The 22,163-nt window shown below is 39.1% G+C and overlaps 3 pseudogenes; 1 reads left to right on the top strand and 2 right to left on the bottom strand.

Annotated features, from left to right (window-relative positions):
* The first annotated feature begins 5,941 nt into the window (after positions 1-5,941).
* LOC106800729 (olfactory receptor 1N1-like) lies at positions 5,942-6,930 on the top strand (annotated as a pseudogene).
* Positions 6,931-13,687: 6,757 nt separating this feature from the next.
* Positions 13,688-14,625, bottom strand: LOC101389192 (olfactory receptor 1J4-like; annotated as a pseudogene).
* Positions 14,626-20,981: 6,356 nt separating this feature from the next.
* On the bottom strand, positions 20,982-21,961 carry LOC106800730 (olfactory receptor 1J2-like; annotated as a pseudogene).
* Between the last annotated feature and the right edge of the window lie 202 nt (positions 21,962-22,163).

The raw sequence follows: 22,163 nt of genomic DNA, 5'->3' as shown, positions 1-22,163 counted from the left end.
CTCTCAATGTTACAATGTGTGACTTGATTGACAACTCCAAATAGGACTCATCTATACTCAATTGATAATAGGCACCAGTCGTAGCTGAGGCACCAACAAGAGAATAATATTTGGAGTTCACAGATACTCAAAGTTTATCAAAACTTTAACTAAAGGAAAAATTATTTAGAGAAGGTTGCCCAGAAGACCTGCAACTCATACATACTTTGGTAGAAATCTAAAATCCCCTATATTGTCAACCCAGATTGATGGAGACCTGAGCACCTTGACAGCATTATTTTTGCCTCCAAATTATAACTTACAGTGACGTTTTATGCACCAAGGTGATTGCCAAAAGCCTTTACTCAGGCTGATTTTAAAGAAGTCCGTGCAACGTGTCTGTTCTTAGAAAAACAGATGTTAGTACTTCACCTAAGCAACTGGTTTAATTTTATCTTTGGTCACTGTGAACTCTGTGACTGACTAGAAAGTTTGGAGCCAAGTTTGAGGCCCACCCATAACAGGAGTCATTATAATCTGCATTTTCAGGGTCAGCACCTAGCTCAATTTTATGTCCCCACCCTTGTTTATTCCTTTTTTTTTGTTCTTTTATCTCTTCTTGTTCAGTTTATCCTATCTCATATTTTGTATGTTCTTCTAAGTTGCCTTAAGCTCTTCAGAAATAAAACTTAGTATAAATACAAACAATTTTATGTAGAGAAGAAAATCTACCAAAATGTAGAAACAATGATTATCTCTCGGTCCTGGAAATATAGATTTCTTAAAATTTGCTTCTTCATAAAGAGTCCCAACTCTATGACCATAAATGTTATTTCTAAGTATGAAAATATGTTTTTTAGTTACAGCCTAACTGTAAAATTCTGTTTAATTTCTTTTGCTTTGAATATTGGTAAAAGTGTAGACCGTTAGTGAAGGTTGAAGGTGAAGATGGATATTTGTGAGGAGGGGGAATGTGATGTTAATTTTGTGTGTCAACTTAGCTGAACCGTAGTGCCCAGATATTTGGTCAAACATTGTTCTGGATTTTTCTGTGGAAGTATTTTTTTGGATGAGATTAACATTTAGATGGTGGACTTTGAGTAAAGCAGATTAACCTCCATAATATGGGTGGGTCTCATCAAATCATTTGAAGATCTTAATAGAACAGACTGACCTCCCTAGAGCAAGAATAAATTCTGTCAGCAGACTGCCTTTGGACTGGAAGTGCAACTCTTCCCTTAGCCTCCTGCCTGCCTATCTACCCTGCAGATTTTGGACTCATCAAGCCTCCACAATCATGTGAGCCAATTGCTTAAAATAAACAAATCTCTCTTAAAAGTCTCTCTCTCCCTTTTGTATATATATATATATATATATATATATATATATATATATATATATGTGCATCCTATTGGTTTTGTTTCTCTGGAGAACTCTGAAAAATATAGAGATATTCCATGTTGATAGATTGTAATACTCAATATTGTTAAGAGTTCAATTATCCTCTATTTGATCCATTGCAAGAATCAGCAATTTGTTTTTCTGTGGAGAATTATAGAATCAATATCTTAAGCTTTATGGGCCATATGGTTTTTTTCACAGCTACCCAATCCTGCCATTATAGCACGAAAGCAGCCGTAGAAAATACATAAACAAATGAGCTTGACTGTGTCCCAGTAAAACTTTATGGATACTGAAATTTGAATTTTATACAATCTTCATCTGTTACAAAATATTATTTTCCTTTTGATTTTTTTCAACCTTTTAAAAATATAGAAACTATTCTTATTCTTAGCTTGTAGACTGTAAAAAATAGGAAAGAGCCAGATTTGGGCTATGGGTTATAGTTTGGGAACCCTTAATCTATTGATTAAGAAAAAAGTGAAGCTTCCAAATTTTTTTTAATGAAGCCACCACTGTACTAATTTGGTCTGCTATGAGAGATACAGAGGTTTGGAAATTGGGCAATTATGAGTGTTAGCACTAACAAGGCTATAGGGAACTCTGTCCCATGACTCCCTGTCTGTAGATTCCCAAAGTAGAGCCCTGTTCAGCCTCCTCCTGGTATTAGCCTCAGAGCCAACAGCTCCCTGTTTCTGAGTCTCTCTGCCCAGGTTTCAAAATACAAATATAAAATACTTCAAAATTTTGTATTTTGAGGTGACCTGGGTTGAGTGGGGCAGAATATCTTGTGTCCTCAATCATCTTAAATAGTCAGTACAGACCCTCTTCTTTCTGGTTTTCTCTGTTCCCGCCAATGAATGTTACTATGATACTCCAACCACCCCTTCAGAACTGGCCTGGGCTTGGCTTTCCAATCTGTTATTGATCTCTTGTGCTCTTCTTCTGGAATACTAGTCTCTCTCTCTCTCTCTCTCTCTCTCTCCCCCTTTCCCCACTTAAACTTGTTTATAACCTCAGTTTAGCAATCTGAGTTTTGCTTCTATTTATTTGCCATCTGTATTTATTATTACTTTTTTAATTGAGGTATAATTGACATACATTATATTAGTTTCAGGTGTACAACATGATTCAATATTTGTATATATTGCAAAATGATCACCACGATAGGTCTAGTTAACATCCATCACAATGCATAGTTACAGAATTTTTGTATTTATTATTCTCGACTCTGAACCCTGATTCCAGTTAATGTCATCACAAAGGTTGTCAGGAAGAAGCTGAGCTCTTCCCTCTTTCTTCCAAAATTAAGGTCATCTGCAATGTCTTCTTCTCAGTTACCTGGGTAACTGTAAGAAGATAAATTTGAGCCAAACAGTTCTAGGCTGGCAGGTCCTGCCTTTGAAATACTCTCTCCATTGTGTCCTAGCCAGCTCTTATCTGTTGGCAGGCACAATAGATGAGGAAGCAGCAGAGTTAAGTAAAGGGACCTTATCACTCTGAGATGACAGAGGCAGAGGTTGCCCCAAGGTTCTGGAAGCACCTCATTGTTGTATCTAGGATATACAGAGTTTTCTGAGGCTATAGACAGGAAGAAGGGTGAGAAACCCTTTTAGAGAAAGGAAGAATCAAATGATGGGGCAAGTGATATTAGCACAGGACATTTGAGTAGAGAAAAAAAAGACAAAGGGTAAAAACTGGGCTTATGATGGAGAGTTTTAGAAACTTTTTTGAACATTTAGAGAATTTTATCATGTTAGCTGGTCAGTGCCATAGACTGAGGGACCTCTGCATGAATAGTCTGATCAAGGCATTATATACCAACAGAGATGGTGAAAGAGATGCAGCTATGTCCTAAAATAACTTACAGTACTCTTGGGAGCCTAATGGAAGTGAATAAACTTGCTCGCTGAAGGCAGGATCTGGATGTTGGGAAAGCATGGAGTTCTTTACCAGTCTGTGTCATCCTCCTCTTGAAGAGATAAACAATTAGTTGAATCTTAAGAGACTCTCTTGACGTCCAGGATGTGGTTATTAGAACATGCCCAGTCAGAAGAATCTAATCTTTGTGAGGCATCATATTCCCCACCAAGAGATGAAGTAGGGGAGAAAATAGCTTAGCTTGTGACTTTGTGACTTCCTGATCTGTCAGAAAAAGTTATGTAGTTCTAAGATATGTTCTGCAATTGGTTTAGAGTTCAGGGGTAGATAAACATACAATAGTTCTCAGATATTGCTCTTGCTAAAGTTTGAAGTATTAAATTCAAAATGTGAATAATGCTTCAGTAAATCTTCTATTGATTTGGAGGTAAGTTTTTCTTTAGGTATGGAGTTTGAATAGAAATCAGGAATAGGAATGTATCTAGATCTGTAAAATATTGATAAAAAATAATAACAAAAGGAAAGATAGCCGACAGCAGAAAAGGGTGCTAGTTGAAGAGTCTGGATACCCTGGATTTGTATCATATCTTCCTCTAAGGCACAATGTAAACTTTTTCAATCCCTTTGCTTTTCTGAACCTTAACTTATGTATCTGTGAATCAAATGGAAGAATTGAACTAAATGAATTTTTCTTAATTTCTGTTGAGCATCAAAATGCCTGAGGAGGGTTTAGTTTTAGTTTTTAAATACATGTAGCCAGACTGTATCCTAGAGAATTACCTCAGCAGGTCTGAGGATTTTTAACAATCATCTCACTTGATTATGATAAATTGGTACATAGACCAATGTTTCCGGAGCTATGGACCAGATAATCTTGTAGGTTCTACTAGTTCTTAAACTTCATTGTTCTTCCATAAAAGAAAGTATACAAGATAGGAAGGGCAAGTGAGGCTAAAGATATTCAACTAGGAGTATTGAGAGGTTAGATATAAATGTGGTGATAGAAAATCTATTTCTATCTGTATTGATTGATGATGATTCAGTCACTGGCATCCAGTGCTATGGGTTTGAATTCTGCCTCTAATATTTACAAGCTGTGGGTCCTTGTGCAAATTACCGAAACATCCTTAGCCTCAGTTTTCTTCTCTATACAATGGTAAGAATAATAATCTCTGCTTCCTCGTGTGTTTAAGGATTAAAGGAGACAATCTGTATGAAGTGCTTAGTAGAGTGCCTGACATATAAGATTGGTTAGTGAATGTTCATACAGGATGATGATGATGCCAATGACAAATACCAAAACATAGGGAAAAAATGCAGAACTCCATGTTTCCTATTTTAGAAGAAACAATAAGGAAATAAAGGGGCACGGGTCCTTCAAGTGCTCTTCACTCAAAAATGAGATATTGTGAGGATTTTTTCAATTGAGGTCATACTGGCTCGTAACATTGTGTAAATTTCAGGTGTACATTATTATATTTCAGTTTCTGTATAGACTGCATTGTGTTCAACACCAATAGTTGAGTTTTTATCTGTCACCTTCCATGTGTGCTTGTTTACCCATTTCACTCTTCCCCCACCTCTTCTGGTAACCACTAATCTGTTCTCCTTATCTATGTGTTTGTTTATGTTCCACATATAAGTGAAATCGTACAGTATTTGGCTTTCTCTGTCTGACTTAATTCACATAGCATAATACCCCTAAGGACCATCCATGTGTTGCAAATGGCAAGATATCACCCTTTTTATGGGTGAGTAGTGTTCAGTTGTGTATATATACCGCTCTTCTTGATCCATTCATCTGTTGAAGGGCACTTAGATTGTTTCCAAATCTTGGCTGTTGTGAATAATGCTGCAGTGAACATAGGGGTGCACGCGTCTTTTCAAATTAGTGTTTTCCTGTTCTTTGGATAAATACCTGGAAGTGGAATAGCTGGATCATAAGGTAGTTCTATGCTTAATTTTTTGAGGAATCTCCATACTGTTTTCCATAGTGGCTGCACCAGTTTATATTCCCACCAGCAATGTCTGAGGGTTCCCTTTTCTGCACATGCTCTCCAACACTTGTTATTTCTTGTCTCTTTTTTTTTTAAAGCCTCTTTTTTTTTTTTTGTGAGGAAGACCAGCTCTGAGCTAACATCTATTGCCAATCCTCCTCCTTTTTTTCTCTCCCAAAGTAGATAGTTACGTGTGATAGTTGCACATCCTTCTAGTTGCTGTATGTGGGACGCAGCCTCAGCATGGCCGGAGAAGCGGTGTGTTGGTGCGCGCCCAGGATCTGAACCCGGGCCGCCAGTAGCGGAGCGCGTGCACTTAACCGCTAAGCCACCGGGACGGTCCTTGTCTTTTTAATAATAGCGATTCTGATGGGCATGAGGTGATATCTCCTTGTAGGTTTTATTTTAATTTCCCTAGTAATTAGTGATATTGAATATCTTTTCATGTGCCTGTTGGCCATCTGTATATCTTCTTTGGAAAAATGTCTATTCAGATCCTGTGCCCATTTTTTAATTGGGTTGTTTGTTTCTTTTTGTTGTTGAGTTGTATGAGTTCTTTATATATTTTGGATATGAACCCCTTATCAGGTATGTGATTTGCAACTATCTGCTCCCAGTTGTTAGATTAACTTTGAAATCTAGAATTCTAACTGAACATTTTAGCTTCCAGTTGCTACAGAGTCATGGAAAACCAATCCAGCATCTCTGAATTTTTTCTTTGAGGAATATCTGAGTCACCAGAGCAACAGCAGTTATTCTTTGGAATTTTCCTATGTATGTATCTTGTCACCTTGACTGGGAATATGCTCGTAATCCTGGCCATTGGCTCTGACCCACACCTCCACACACGCATGTGTTTCTTTTTGGCCAACGTGTCTTCTCTTGACATGGATTTAAAATCTTCCGCAGTTACCAAGATACAAACCCAGCCTCGTGATATCTCCTGTGCTGGTTGCCTCACACAAATGTATTTAATTCTGATGCTTGGTCATCTGGACAGCTTATTCCTATATATAATGGCCTATGACCAATATGTGGCCATTTGCCACCCTCTCCACTACTCCACAGTCATGAGACCATGAGTCTGTTCCTTGCTGCTGGCGCTGTGCTAAGTCCTCACCCACATTGTTGCTGTGACTCATAACTTCCTCATGGCTCAGTGGTCATCTGTGTTATTGGGGAAATAGCTCACATCTCTGTGACATAACTCCTGTTCTGAAGCTGTCATGTTCTGACACCCACATCAGTGAGTTGAAGCTTTTTGCATTAGGAAGCACGGTACTCATTGTCCCTTTTATAGGCAGTGTCATCTCCTGCATCCACATTGTATCAGCCATGCTGAGGGTCTGAACCCCTGGTGGGGGAGCTAAGGCCTTTTCCACCTGCAGTTCCCCTCTCTGTGTTGTCTGTGTGTTCTATGGGACCCTCTTCAGTGCCTACCTGCGTCCTCCTTCTGTTGCCCCTGAAGAGAAGAACATTGCAGAAAGTTGCCATGTATACTGTGGTGACCCCCACATTGAAGCCCTTTATCTACAGCCTAAGGATCATGGACATGAACGGGAACTTTAAGAGGCTCCTCAGTCGCGGGAACACTTTTTTCCTCTTGAAAAATTGCTATATCATTAGCAATATCATTGCTATAGTGATAGCAATGCCTAATGAAAAGACATAGTCTTGGAGTCAGACAGACTTGGCTTCAGTTTTGGGTCTGCCACATACTAGCCAAAAGATTGTAGTCCTGTTACCTAACGTCTCTGAGCCTTGGCCTTCTCATCTATAAAACTGAGATAGTAATCTGTATCTAATGAGATAACTTGCAGGATTAACTGATATAAACTATGGAATGCATCTAGTATAGTGGCTAATACAGTCATGCACCACATAACAATGTTTTGGTCCATGACGGATTGCATATATGATGGTGGTCCGATAAGATTACTACCATATAGCCTAATTGTGTAGCAGGCTATACCATCTAGGTTTGTGTAAGTATACTTTATGATGTTCACACAAAGATGAAATCGCCCTCCGACGCATTTCTCAGAATGTATCCCCATCATTAAGCAATGCATGGCTGTAATAGTAGGTTTCCAATAAGTGACAGCTACTATTATTATTACTGTTATAACTTTTCATTGTGCCCCCCACTCAAAATCTCAAAAAATATTTTCTCTGAGATTCATTCTTTCAGAAAATATTTACCAGACACCTACTATGTGCTGGCACCTGTTATAAGTGCCAGAGATATAGCACTGAACAAGACAAAGTCCCTGTTTTCATGACACTTTCATTCTAGATTATTAATTTGTCAGTCATAAAAAAATGGAGAGCATCTGAGTTATTTATAGCACTAAATGGAGGTTAAGACAAAAGAAATAATGGATGGAGGTTACATTCCAGGAGGTGCAGAATAGGTCAAGAGCTCTCCATCAGAAGATTGAAATTCAATGTTTAAATTTCCAGAGTAGTTTCCCCATTTCCCATGGTTTGCCAAGGTTTCACCAGGAAGGATGTAAGAGCTCCTTGTGCTGACTCTTTCCCATGCTGGTCAGAAATGTTCAATGGCAGCATCTTTTTTTGTGACTAGATGATGTGAACACTGCAACTCTCTTTCCTTATTTGCCTTCAGATCTTATTTGCCTTGCAGAGATAGAAAAATTACGCTTAAAGGCATATGTGTTTTCTTCTGCCTACCAGAATCTTAGAAATATAAAAAAATATTATTCTTAAAATAAGGGCCATAATATTCTGATCCCTTACATCTCTCTGGTATGACCAAGTGTCCTCTGGCTGCCTAAATCTCCATTCCCACTGCAGTTTGCTTCTTAGACTCAACCTATCTTAAAATGTTTCATGATTCTTATATTTTTTCAACAAATAATTATTGAGCATCTTTCATGGAATCAAACTTTCCCAGGCTTCAGCATTTGATGAGTACAAATGGGAATCATTTTGAGCGCCATGCCTCATCTTAGTACTTGAGAATTCCATTTGTTTGATGACCTGGAAAGGCACTTCTGATCTTCTGTCTAGATCTCTTTTGCAGATAGTCTTTCTAGGAGTCCTTTAATGGGGTGAGGATAGTGTTCTCAAATAACCTGAGTAGGAGCTGTTTGCAACCCTGGAGTTCTCTGCTCTCATTTCCTTAGTCTGCAACTCTCTTTCATTCTACTGACAGCTACCGTCCTACAGACTATGGGCCACTGACAGTCTCCTCTGAGCCACTGACCTCTAGCTTGCTTCTGTCCTTTGAACTGGCAAGAAAATATCCTCTACTTCTCATGATCAGCTCTTTCAGGAGAGGGTCTCTTGGCAGAGTTCTAAGGCCCCTGAAGGTGCAGTTGGTGGACATGAGGGAGGCTGAGATGTGAGTTTATTGAATACAGTCTCACATCATCTCTGCAATCCTTGTCTCTTCTGATATCTTAAACCTGCTGCTCAAACTGGCCCAATAAGCTTCACCTTCTGGTTTCTCTACCTGGTGCTTTCTCTAGATGGCCTTCCAGTTTCTTTCTAGATTCTGACCCTCAGAGAATCTTAATCCATCAGCAGTGCAGTACATGTATGAATCCTGTCTGGGTCGAGATTTAAATTCTTTCTCATAGGCCAAGCAGACTAGGAGATGAGACTGGTTGTCCATTTTGGTTTCCCCAATATTGTCCAGGGGCGGTTCGGAATTAGGTCAGCACAGAGCATGCAAAGATCCACTAAGGGACACTGTTGCCCATCACTGTTCAGTAGGTAACATTCTTAGATCCCACCCAGCCAAAATAGTTACCACTGTATTCAAAGTTTCAAATTTATTCCTCCCATAATACGTCCTATTACACCCACCCCAAATCCCTAAGTTCAAACTTCTATTCCTTGAAGGTCACCCATTTCAGCTAAGGTTCATATGATGTTGACATGAAAATAATACACAGTGAAGTACAAATTATTTATAAATCTTCACTTCAGTAGTGTAATGTCAGTAGCATGTAGTTTTAATTGGAATAAGTGCAGGGGGATGATGAAGAGCTTCCTGGTGCCCCTTGTCTATTTAGAGTATTTGCCTTCCTCTTGCTTGGAACCTTTTTTTAAAAACCAGGTAGTCAGAAAATTGTTTCCTCACTTCCTTAAAACAGATAAACCAAATCAAAATTATTAACAGTGCCTAGTCTTCCAAGTGGTTCTTTTTTTTTAAATTTTTAATTAATTTTTTTATTGCAGTAACATTGGTTTGTAACATTGTATAAATTTCAGCCATACAGTTCTAAAGATCAGTTCACAGAGCCAGAAATCAAGAACAATCCTTCACTTTCCCATCTACTTCCCATCAATTACCAAGACCTGTCTACTTCCCATTAATTACCAAGACCTCTCTACTACTCATCAATTACTCATCAATTACCAAGACCTATCTAGTCCACCATCAAAGCTATTCTCTTCTCTATCCCTGTGCCCTTGTCTACATTCAGGCACACATCATCTGTTACTTGATTGTACAATGACCTTCTAATTGAGCTCCTGTTTCTAGGCTCTCCAAATGTGGTCACTTGAGTAACCTTTCTAAAACACAAACATAAACTTCTCCAGGTTTAATCCATACTCCACCCCACCCCCAGCCAATGGCACCCTATCACTTGCAAGGCAATGTCTAAAATCCATAACTGGGCAACCTAATCCCTTCACAATATAGTCCTTGTCTGTCTGTCTAGACTTATCTCTTGATGCTCCCTCAACTCAAACACACATATGCTTTAGCAGTACCATTTTTTTTTACATTTCTCTGCACTTACCATGCTATTTCAACACCCTGGTTAACTCTATTATCTCTGCCTAGACCTGCCTAGACTACTGTTACTCCCTTTATGTGTTATAATCCTGAACATCCATCAACACTCATCTGCAGACCTACTTCACCTTATAAACGGGAAGTAAAACTTCTGCTTGTATCCAGGCAGCATTAAAAACATCCTCCCTTGTGCTAATGCCATTTATTATGCTTATGTCATTGTCTCTAAGTCTCAGTTCACTCCACTGAAAAATACATATAAGAACAGTATATGCTTTATAGGATTGTTGTGAGGATTAAAAGAGATAATACAGATAAAGCTTTTGATAGAGTGCCTGGCATACAGTAATCATGCATAATAAGCACAATCAGCAATATTATTATATTAAATCACTTTTTATACTCTTACATATTTTATAGTTTACCTGTAGCTGCACTACTAGAAGGTTCACTTCTTTAACGTGGAGGTCATATCTTTATCCAGCTCTGTATGACCAGGGCTAGGGACTGCATCACATAGAGTAATAACTTGTTAAATGGCTATCGAATGACAGATTCCATAAGATAAGGAAAGCCTCACTATTTTTTTCTGGTATTAACTCTTACTTTTTATCCTTAATAACAAATAAATTAAATTTTATGTATGCTTAAGTTCCTCCTTGATTTAATTTATAGCTTCTTCCTTAAAATCTTTCTTGGATTCAAAGATAATAACCAATCCAACACTCATGATTTTTTTTTTTCCTTCAAAAGCTAAGTGATTCTAATTCTTTAGTATATCCTCTCATCCACTTTCCATCTGTGACAAAGTACTATTTTTTTTTACTGTTACATTTACATATGTCAGAATTGAAATTATATATATATATATGTATATAAGCTAAAATTTAAGAGCTGGAACTCTTTTGGACGTTATGATTCCTCTCCTCTGAGAAAGGTCTGTCAATTGTTACACTTTGAAAGAATTAACATTATTAACTTTAACCGTTGAGAAGGATATAAAATGGTCAATTGAAGTGTCCAAAATGACTAACTTCCAGAACTATTTATAAAATTGTGATCACATCCCACATTCACAATTTTAAAAAGTGTATCAAACTTTGTTCTAAACTCCATAAGATCCATTACTGGGGAAGGTCATGAAAAAGCCCTGGCATGGCTGAGTTGAAATGTCCCAAATAAAGCTCATACTTCCAAAGCAATTTCCAGAAGTCCCAGATGCATCTCCAAATCAATATGGCACATACCAGTGTGCTTTGAGCTGTCCACTACCAAGGAAAGCCAATCTAGCAGGACAGGGGGTGATAAAACACTTCCCAACAGGCAAAGGTATTTGACATTTCTTGAGAAAAATCCATTCAGAGCAGTGTCACCAACCCATGGCTAGTAATATGAATGACAGCATTGATCTGTTTGGAGGATGAGTCTGACAGAGTTAGGCAGATGTTCAGGAGACCAACCATCAGAACTGAAGTGCAAACAGGGAAACTGAGCCAAGTACTCAATCCTAGAGATGACACTGCCACAGCAGGGGTCAGAGTGCACAACAGTTCGTGGGTGTGTATGGGCCAACCAAGGTGCACTTTATTTAGAGCAACAAGAAAGGCTCCAGCCCTCCTCAGGTTTTGGCTCTGGAACTGGTTGAGACTGAGCCTGCAGACAAAATGACTCCATGCCTGCAGCTTAATTGTGCAGAGTGAGGGTAGGCGGCACTGCTTGTCCTTACACAAAGAAAAACTGAGATGATAAATGACAGCTTCATCAGCTCTAGGCCAAGGGTCACTCTTTGAGTGAATATTAAATAAGCAGAGAGTAAGATATTCTTCTGATCTGTCTTTCCTCATTTACCCACCCACCAACCTGCTCATCCCTTGCTCCTTAGTCATTCGGTTCTAGCTCAAGCCAGAGAAGATGTGTTGCTGTATCCTAGGACCCACTGATTGCCTTTAAATTGGGAATATAATCTAGCTGCCACACTCCTATCATCACCATAATTCAGAGCATCTGTGTAACTTCTGCTCCAAAATTCATCTCTGATGCCTAGGTAAGGAAAGCTAATAATCATTACTCTTGCTTAGTTGTAATGCTAAGCCAAATCTGGTAGTTCATATGAAAAATATATTAGATGTTTTATAACGTTTCCATTTACACAAAAGAAGAAATTGAGGTTCAGAGGAGTTAAGTATATTGCCTGGGTCCACACACTCTGGCAGATACAGCTTGCAATTGAGATCTGTCTTTCCCAAATACTTTTCTCTTGCAGCTATGTGGTGCTGAGTCTCAGAACCATTTGTGATCCTGTTTATGCCTAACTAAGTACAGCCTGAATGAAGAGACATACGTGGTCCTTCATTGGATTCTGAAGAAGATAGATTACTTAGTCTCACAATACAAACCTGGGATCACTAAGCAGAGTAGAAATGACTTTCAGGGAGACAGATGATGAAGAAATTAAATAAGAAAGGCACCAAATTCAGTGAGGACAACAAAAGACTCTGGACTATGGATGCTTTCTTTATCTTTCTCATTTCTTACCTGGACTGAGCCTGTGTCTTGACTGAAGTTAACACATGCAGTCAGAAAGCTTCATAGACAACTGATCTGAGAGTGAACTGCTGAGTGAATGTCACTGTAGTCTATACGAGTGATCAGTGTTCCCAAAATCTAGAAGAAGCCTCAAGTCCTTAAGTGGAGCAGCTGATGTCATAACAGTGGATAGTTTCCTGGAGCTGTAAAGGGTACTCTACATTTTCTTCTACTGATCCATTCTCATCACTACTAATAACCAAAGACATGAGAAAAGAACTGAATTGGGAAGTGAGGAAAGGAAAAGAGATGCTTTACAAATTCCCAATTCTGTGACCTTTTTATGCCAAGGGAGCCCCGTTAGCCAATATCTTCCAACAGTTCATAAGAATTAATAAATTCCCCAAATCACTCCATTTCCCTCTTCCCTCCAGCCCCTGGAAACCACCATTCTATTTACTTCTTCTATTAATTTGACCATTTTAGATTCCACATACCCGTGAGATCATGCACTGTTTGTCTTTCTGAGTCTGACTTATTTCATCTAGCTTAATGTATAAAGTTTTAGTTATGCAAGATGAGTAAGTGTTTGAGATTTAAAGTACAGAAAAATGACTATAGTTAACAACACTGTATTGTATACTTGATATTTGCTAAGAGGGTGAATCTTAAATTAAGTCTTCTTACCACACACACAAAAATAAAATAATATGGTAACTGTGTGGTGGTGATGGATATTTTAATTAGCTTGATTGTGGTTATCATTTTGTAATGTGTACATCAAAACATCAAGTTACACTTTAAATATATACAGTGTTTATATGTCAATTATACATCAGTAAAGCTGTTAAAAGAAAGAACTAATAAAGTCCCAGGAAATCCCGGGAAAGATATAAGATCTAACTAGCTATGTAATTTCTCAATCTAATAGACAAGAGCAATAAACAATAATATCAACTAATAATTCACAATTAATACTAAAAAAATGCTGGGAAAAGAGAATAACTAACAGAATGCAATTCAAGTCATCAAATATTTACTGAGCACTTATTCCATGCTGGGCTCAAGATTAGGGTCTAGCACCTGGGGATATGTAAATACATTTGTCTATTATAAAGATGAGCAAATGTCATTGAGACAAAACTGTTGCTCTTAGGAAGAGTTTCTTCAGGGCCCCCTTCATGTGTCTGTTCCTCAGGCTATGAATGAAAGGGTTCAGTAATGGAGTGACCACTGTGTATGTCACACTGGCAATTATGTCTTTGTCACTGGAGGTGCTGGATGAGGGGAAAAAATACAGCCCAATAATTGTTCTATAATACAGAAATACCACAGAGAGGTGGGAGCCACATGGGGACAAGGCTTTGCACACCTCCTTGGTAGATGGAACCTTCAGGATTGTGGCACCAATGTGGCCATAGGAGATCAAGATGCATATTAGTGGGAGAGTGATGACTGCCGCTCCTGCTGTGAAAATGACCAGCTCATTGAGGGAGGTGTCTGAGCAGGAGAGCTTGAGCAGGGCACAAAGGTCACAGAAGAAATGGGGGGTAGTGTTGTCATCACAAAAGTACAGCTTGGACAGGAGGAGGGTGTGAGACAGGGCATTGGCACAGGAAAGGATCCAGGATACAGCTATTAATAAGATACACAGCCCCTCTCTCATGATGGTGGTGTAGTGGAAGGGTTGAAAGATGGCCACACACTGATCATATGCCATTGAGGTGAGAAGGAAATTGTCCAGAACAGTAAAAAATATGAAAAAATAAGTCTGTATTATGCACTCCACATAGAGGATGGATCAATCCTGAGTTTGCATGCTCATTAACATCTTTGGGACAGTGACAGATGAAAAGGAGATGTCAATGAGGGCCAAGAGGCTGAGGAAGAAGTATGTGGGGGTGTGGAGAGTCCAGCCCGATGAGCAGGATGATGAGCAGGTTCCCCAGCACCGTGGTCAGGTACATGCCCAGGAACAAGGCAAAGAGCACACCCTTCTGCTCTAGCAGGATGGGAAGTCCCAGAAGGAAGAGCTTCAGACATTCTGCTCTGGTTCTCTCTCCTCATGCTCATCTTCTCTCTGCTGTGGATGAAAGGACAGTTAAGGAATCAGAAACCAACAAATTTTGATTTATAGCAGGCAGATAATAATGAGATCCTTTCTACTGGTAAATATGCCAATGTCTGTATTTCTCTGTCCCTACAAATATCCTTTAAAGCGCATGGGATTATCATGTAAAATGAGAGTTCACCAATAGAGAAGAGACTTTGATATAGAAGAGAAATTGGCTCAGTTGGCATTTTTCCACCATCTAAGGGAGAGGCAGCCTCTAAGCTATAATTTGCAGCTATGTCTAGTCAATAAGAGAGAGAGCTTCCCAGTGTTTTAACAGAGGTATGTTGTCTAAAATCCCCCTAATTGCTATTCTATTTCTGTAATTTTTAAAATCATCATCTAGCTAGGCTCGTCTTCCAAGTTATAACATATTGAAATTTTGAAATCTGACTTCAAAATCCATTAATAAGTAAAATATAGGAAGTTTAAACAACATATACTCAAAGGATGTGGATCAAAAAGTAATAGCCAAAGTTTACATTATGCATTAAGAGCAAAGAGAAAAGAAATACGTCTGTTTATTCAACTCAGGGTTTCTCAGAGCTCAGTCTTGCAATATCACTGCTATAAAAAGTAAAAATATTACTGACAGTTATATATTTATTACTAGTAATTATGTTAATCAGACTCTTTTAGATCATTCTCCAATCTCCTGATTCAACAAGCTCTCATGACACCATGAAAATCCACAATCCATAATAGAATGAGAGGCCAAAGAGAGGGGCCATTGATATACCCTCTCCTACTTTTTTAGCTTCCTCATTTGGGCTCCTGCATCTTGAACCACAGTACCTGCTAACCAGCCCCATAAAAATTCAAGATACAGCCAGGTGCCCCTGGTCATCAAGATTTTATATCTTACAAAATGTATTTGTTTCCTCGCCCAACAGCCGCTAACTATCCATTAAAATATTCTGAAGCCTAAGTTACCAAATCTTGCAAGGTAAGTAGGAAAAGAAGTTTATGATCTCACTTTGTCGTAATTTAAAAGTTCCCTTTCACGCCAGATTTAATGTCAAATGCCTACATATGCCTAAGCATAGTAAGTAAATGCAGGATGTTAAGATTTCATTATAGTAGCTCTTATCGGTAGAAAAATTCAGAAGATCTTTATACAGGTTAATGGTAGGCTTAAAATCCTTTGCTTCTCTATGGTGATGAATCGAGCATACTACTATTCCATATAGATATAACCATCCTTCTTTTTAAACTTAGTGAAAAGCAGCCAACACAACAGAGTTCTGGATGAGCCAGTAAAGAAGAAGTTCAAGAATTTCCCAGGTTCTCAGTCTGTGTCTGCTCACTCAAACATTTTGGGGCTCGTGGCTGTGAACTTAAGGATAGAGCCTCATGTCTGAGGGCAGTGTGGTGAATTGGAACAAGCACTGCAATTAGGTATAGACTCAAATTCCGGCAATACCACTTTGCATTTGTGAGTTCTGGGCAAGTGACCGAGCTTGTCTGGGCCTCAGTTTTCTTATATCGAAACTGGAGAAAAGACTATGACTCTCCGTCCGGAGAAAATTGTGAATATTAATAAGATAACGTTAGTGAAACACTATTTCAGATAGTTGGCACAAATTAACGTTAGTTTCCTGTGCTTCATTTCATAAACCCACTTTATTTCTCCTTCCTGACCACCCGCTCTTCTCAACAGGCAGATATTGAGCTTCAGGTACCACAAAGCCACGTCATTGTGGGATTATGACTGGATGCAGGTAAAGGCCATAGACAGCAATGATGGAGTTGGGAGTACAGGCAGAGTCCCACCACATCTTGCCTGGTAGAGAATGCCAACTCCAATATCTCACTGTTCTCGATTTCTCCCTCTCCTTCTCCATTCTCTCTGGTTTCCCTCATGCTTTATACATAGGATTACTTTTTCTGGAACTTGTAAACTTATCTAGTCAATGGGACTTAGGATTTGAATAAACTCCACTGGATCCAATTTGACCATACTTCGTTCTTCTGCAGAAGCCTGGTGTAAAGACCGTATGCAGGCTCTCACCACACCACATCTAGCCTTCTGGTCAAAAACACCTCAACTGCTGCTTACTGATAACTGACATTTCCTTGACAGTGAGGCTGCGTGCTGGAGAAGGCAAAACAAGGGCTTTGGAGTCGGACAGAATAAACTCAAATCACCTCTCCACCGTTTGTCAGATCTACATCTTCGGGAAAAATATTGCACCTCTTGAAGCCCCAGGGTTTCCTCTCTAAAATTGGAATACTGCTACCTGAATCACAGTAAGAATTAAATAAGGTAACGTATGTAAAACACTTCACTCCTAGGAGGTGTCCTATATGTGGTTGCATTGCTTTCATTACATATAAAATGCAAAGATTTTTAGTGAATAAACTCAGTGTCTTATCTTCAATGGAACCCAGACAAATGTAGTTGGGGTAGTAGATTCTTGGGCCAAGGTTTGATGCCTTCAATGAAGGCATGAGACTATATTATGGATTACAGGCAGGAAATAGCCAATCACATTCTAACAAGGAGCTGCAATATAGGTGCTATATAAAGGAAAACGGGAACAAAGCTCTCTAGGTAGAAGTCCGTCAAGCATACTTTCAGGTGAAAGTGGCAGTGCCGTCGAAAGGGGAGGGAATCATCAGGGATCTGGGAGAGAAGGGTTGGTTCACACTGCATGCACTAATCAAGCACGTATTCTGACACCTAGAAAGTGAATGATGAGACAGGGCCCCCAGGCTGGATTTGGGGATGTGCCCACTAATTTCTGTGGCCAGCTGGCTCTATTCCTCATCTCCCAAAAGCTCTAGGTTAAAGTTATGTAAGTCATTGGCCAGTGGTGATTGCAATATCCCTGTATTTAGGAACTGTTAATAAGCAGTGACTTAAGCAAGAGCACAAAGGAGTGATTAGAGCCTGTGTACATGCATACACACACACACACATACACACACACACACACCTGCTTCTGACGAAGGACACCCAGTTCTGCTCTGAACTTTCTGCTCAGGACAGCTAGCTCCTGAGAGCATGGACTGGTTTTTCAGCTTCTTTGTAGGAGACCCAGAGACCAGATTCAGCCTAAACCTTCTGTGGCCCTAAACCTCTCACTGACATTAGAGAGAAAAGTCATGCCTGGAGGTTACTCTTCTCAATCCACCAGCTTCAGAAATGAATATGTGAACTCCACTCTGCCCACCAGAGAAAGGATCCAAGGGGTCAGGGCACCAAACTCTTGGTGAGAGACGTGCATGAAACATGTAATAATTGCTCAGTTTTCTTCTTACTCCCTCCAGGACAGATGTCCTAGGGTAGTGGTCTCTAAACTTTGATGTTCAGCAGAATCACCTGGGGAGATTGTTAAAGATGCAAATCCCCACTCTACCTCCAAAGATGCTCATTCATGAGATCTGGGGCAAGGTAATTTGGGACAGATGGTTCTAAGGGAAGACTTTGATTGTCCTTAGGCAGAACGTGGAAGTGGATGCCCTGTTAGTCTGACCCAAATGATGATGTCGAAAGACCTCCTTACTGTCCCTTTCCTACCAAATTTAAGTTTCCCCTAGGTAGGCCACAGCTTGGGATGAGAAGTGGGATATTTCTCCCAAGTGGAAATTGCTTTTTGGCTTCCTGCTTATAAAACTGATTCTTCTTCATGATGGAAATCCAAATAATATAGACATAAACACAGAGGAGAAAGTCAAATTACTTCGCCCTTCAATTATTCACTTTTTATCCTTCTAAAATCATTTTTATTCACAAAATTTCATGTTTAAATAAATTGGATATATTTTATACAGTATTTCATAGCTTTATTTTCTATAATAATTTATTGTAGTATTTTCATTTCTACTTCTATGCATATCAATACATAGAATACATGCAATGTCAATCAACTTAAAATTTTTAGTCAATCTCTTGTTGAATTAACACAAAAATTCACTGTGAAACTTTATTAAAGATTATACTATGCCTTGAAATCATCTCATTTGTCAGTTTTCTGATCAAGGCTACTTTAATATCTCCAAAAGCATCAATTTTAGTGGGTTCCATTGTCTTAGTTCCTTGGTGCCTGTGGCTTAGTCCTTTGAAAAGAGAAGAAACTAACTTTGAAAATGCCCATGAAAGTACATGAAGAATGGAAGTCCAGGTTGAACCCTGTGGAAAGAGAGACAACAATGTCAGATTATTTTCAGTCACCCATGGCCTAAGTCAAAGCTTGTGGAATGAAATTAAATGAATAATAAAAGGAAGTTGCTATTGCAATATTCTACACATATATCAAATACTGACTGCTTCAAAATGTTTTGATTTCCGGCTTTACACCCCAAACAAATGAGAATTTGGTGCATCATCAGAGCCTTAAATGTCCCTCCGGCTGCTGGTTACACACTAATTGTGTTTATATGTAAAGGTGGGTAGACATATTGCATTTTGCATAGGGCAGATGCACAAATAAAAGAGGAGATGAAAATACTGGGGCAAAAATATTGATGCACATAATAACAATAATAAGAAATGGATTCAAGGGGCCGGCCCCATGGCGTAGCAGTTAAATGCGTGTGCTCCGCTGCTGGCGGCCCAGGTTCAGATCCCGGGCAAGCACCGATGCACCGCATGTCAAGCCATACTGTGGCGGCGTTCCATACAAATGTGGAGGAAGATGGGCACAGATGTTAGCCCAGGGCCAGTCTTCCTCAGCAACAAGAGGAGGATTAGCATGGATGTTAGCTCAGGGCTGATCTCCCTCACACACAAAAAAATAGAAATAGATTCAACACAAATGCTATCTTACAGGCTATATCAAGAAACATGACAAGTTAAATGAGGCCCTTTAGAAACAAATGACATCCTATAACATAAAATTTTTCAACATCTTGTCAAGAACTCAAGTGTCCCTTTGTGGAGATACAGCTACTCTGCAATCAACTAATGCTTTACAAAAAATGTACATTTTATTGTGCATCATATGTGAAAACTTTTTCATTTAAAACTATAAAAATATATTTTTGAGTGACATTAGCAAAGTTACACATTGTACTGAAATAGCACAAGGCTTAATGGTAAGAAGAAGCCACTAATGGACATAGGATGTAATTTTTTCAAAGCTTTGGCTTCATTTTCATTGAACATATAATCTGATGTGATGATACAAAGCATGAAATGTATTATCTGTATATCCATATTATATATGGAAGAGAAAAGAAAATCTGATAGCTCAGGCAAGAACCTCTTATATTAGAGATTTAAAAAAATGGTTTACTGCAGCCATAATTAATCAACACGAACCACAGAATTCTCTACTACTCAGATAATTTAAGCATTCTCTTGTTTAACTCTACCTACTTCCAGAATTCACATAAGGTGTTATAAATGTGCATCCCACAAATTCCATGATTTAATTATTTACACCAGTGCTCTTCAAATTATAGTTCACATATTTGCAGCATCAGCATCAAGTGGGAGCTGGCTAGAAATGCAAATTCCTGGGTCCCAGCCCAGAAGTACTGAATCAAAATTTGTCGTGGTAGATTCCAGAAATCCGTGTGTTAGAAAGCTCTCCAGAAATTCTTATGCTCATTAAAGTTTGAGAAGCTTTGCTTTCAGTCTTCATTTGGGAAGGCAGGATGTCCAAAAAGGATAGTCAGGGCTGAATCTGGAGTGGCATTTGTAGGAAAGCAATGGTAGTTTCAGAGAGTTTGCACTATAATTTGGTAATATTTACAGAAGAGGCTAGCATGAAGTATGCTTTCATTAACAATTGTGTATGGGGGATAAGCAATATCAACCATACAGTGTTTGCAGTGGTGTATTCCCAAGGGAAATCTTGATCTCCAACAGGACCCCTCATCCTCAGAGTTGTTGTTGTTACACTTTATACCACGAGCAGAGAGAAATACATTTCCTCTTGTTTAAGTGACAGGTAGTTTGGGTTCTTTGATTTCAATAGGCCATGAAGACAAAGAGAAAACTCATTTAGTCTGCATATGAATGTGTAGTGAAATAATGTAGCTAGTTCTTTAGATTCTGGACAGTAATTAAAGCCTGAGATTATGGGCCAAAATTATAAAAGTCTCCAAAAATCTCTTCAAACAAGGGATAACAAAACTGTATATTATTGTATTATTTATGCCCCCAAGTTGCTGAAATAAGAAAGTTAATTTAGCTTTTGCTGCTCAGAAATTATTTATAAAGGAGAGTATTTTTAATAAGACAATGAAATTCTTGTCAACAAATATTTGCCAACTACATTCAGCATGACATAATTTGTCTTAGGGCTTGGAGAGAGAAAAGTTTTGAGACATATTCAGATGGAAAATCAAATACATGACATCAATCAAAATGAGGTTCTGATTTATATAAAAGATCACACCACTGTGAGAAAAGTATTGCTCTACTGAAGAGTTTCTCAAGGGCCTCTTTCATGTCCCTGTTCCTAAGGCTGTAGATAAAGGGGTTCAACATAGGTGTGACCACTGTGTACACAAAAGCCACAATGATGTCCTTTTCAATGGAATTGCTCAATGTTGGGAAAAGGTACTGCCTAAATATTGCCCCATAATGTGGAGACACCACAAAGAGATGGGAGCCACATGTGGACAATGCTTTGCAGATCCCCTTGGTTGAAGGGACTTTCAGGATGGTGGCCCCATTGTAGCCACAAGATACCAGGATACATATGAATGGCAGCATAATAATTACCACCCCTACTGTGAACATGATCAACTTATTAAGGAAGATGTCTGAGCAGGACAGCTTGAGCACGGCACCAAGGTCACAGAAGAAATGAGAACAGTGTTAACAGCACAGAAGGATAACAGTGTCAGGAGAAGCGTGTGGGAAAGTGAGCTGGCACAGGACAGGATCCAGGATGTAGCCACTAGTAAGGCACACAGCTCTTCTCTCATGATGGTGGTGTAGTGAAGAGGGTGACATATGACAACGTAGTGATCATACGCCATTGATGTAAAAAGGAAGCTGTCCAGGTCAGTAAAAATTAAGAAAAAAATTCATATGTGAAATGCATCCCTGCTTAGGTGATGGATTTGTACTTAGTGTGCATATCCATCAGCATCTTAGGGACGGTGACAGATGAGAAGGAGACATCAGAGAAGGCCAAGTGGCCGAGGAAGAAGTATGTGGGGGTGAAGACAAGAGTCCAGACTGATGAGCAGGAAGATGAGCAGGTTCCCCAGCACCGTGGCCAGGTACATGCCCAGGAACAGGGCAAAGAACATGCCCTGTTGCTCTGGCTAGATGGGGAGCCCCAGGAGGAGGAACTCAGACATGCTGCTCTGGTTCTCCCTCCTCATGCTCCTCTTTGGTCTGCTGGAAATGAAGAATGGTTGAGAATATTAACGACTCTGAAATAAACATTTTTAGTAGTCATATGAAAAATATGTTTTTTTTTTTTTTTTGGAAAGTGGGAAACTTAACCTGTTTCTCATATGTTCCTTATATGTTGGTACATTGGGGGAATTAAAAAATTGTCGATGAGGAAATGTCAATGAGAGC

The sequence above is a fragment of the Ceratotherium simum genome, chromosome 29, assembly GCF_057802395.1.
Source record: "Ceratotherium simum simum isolate JZ-2026a chromosome 29, ASM5780239v1, whole genome shotgun sequence".
Taxonomy (NCBI): Eukaryota; Metazoa; Chordata; class Mammalia; order Perissodactyla; family Rhinocerotidae; genus Ceratotherium; species Ceratotherium simum.
This window is presented reverse-complemented; position numbering and strand designations above follow the sequence as displayed.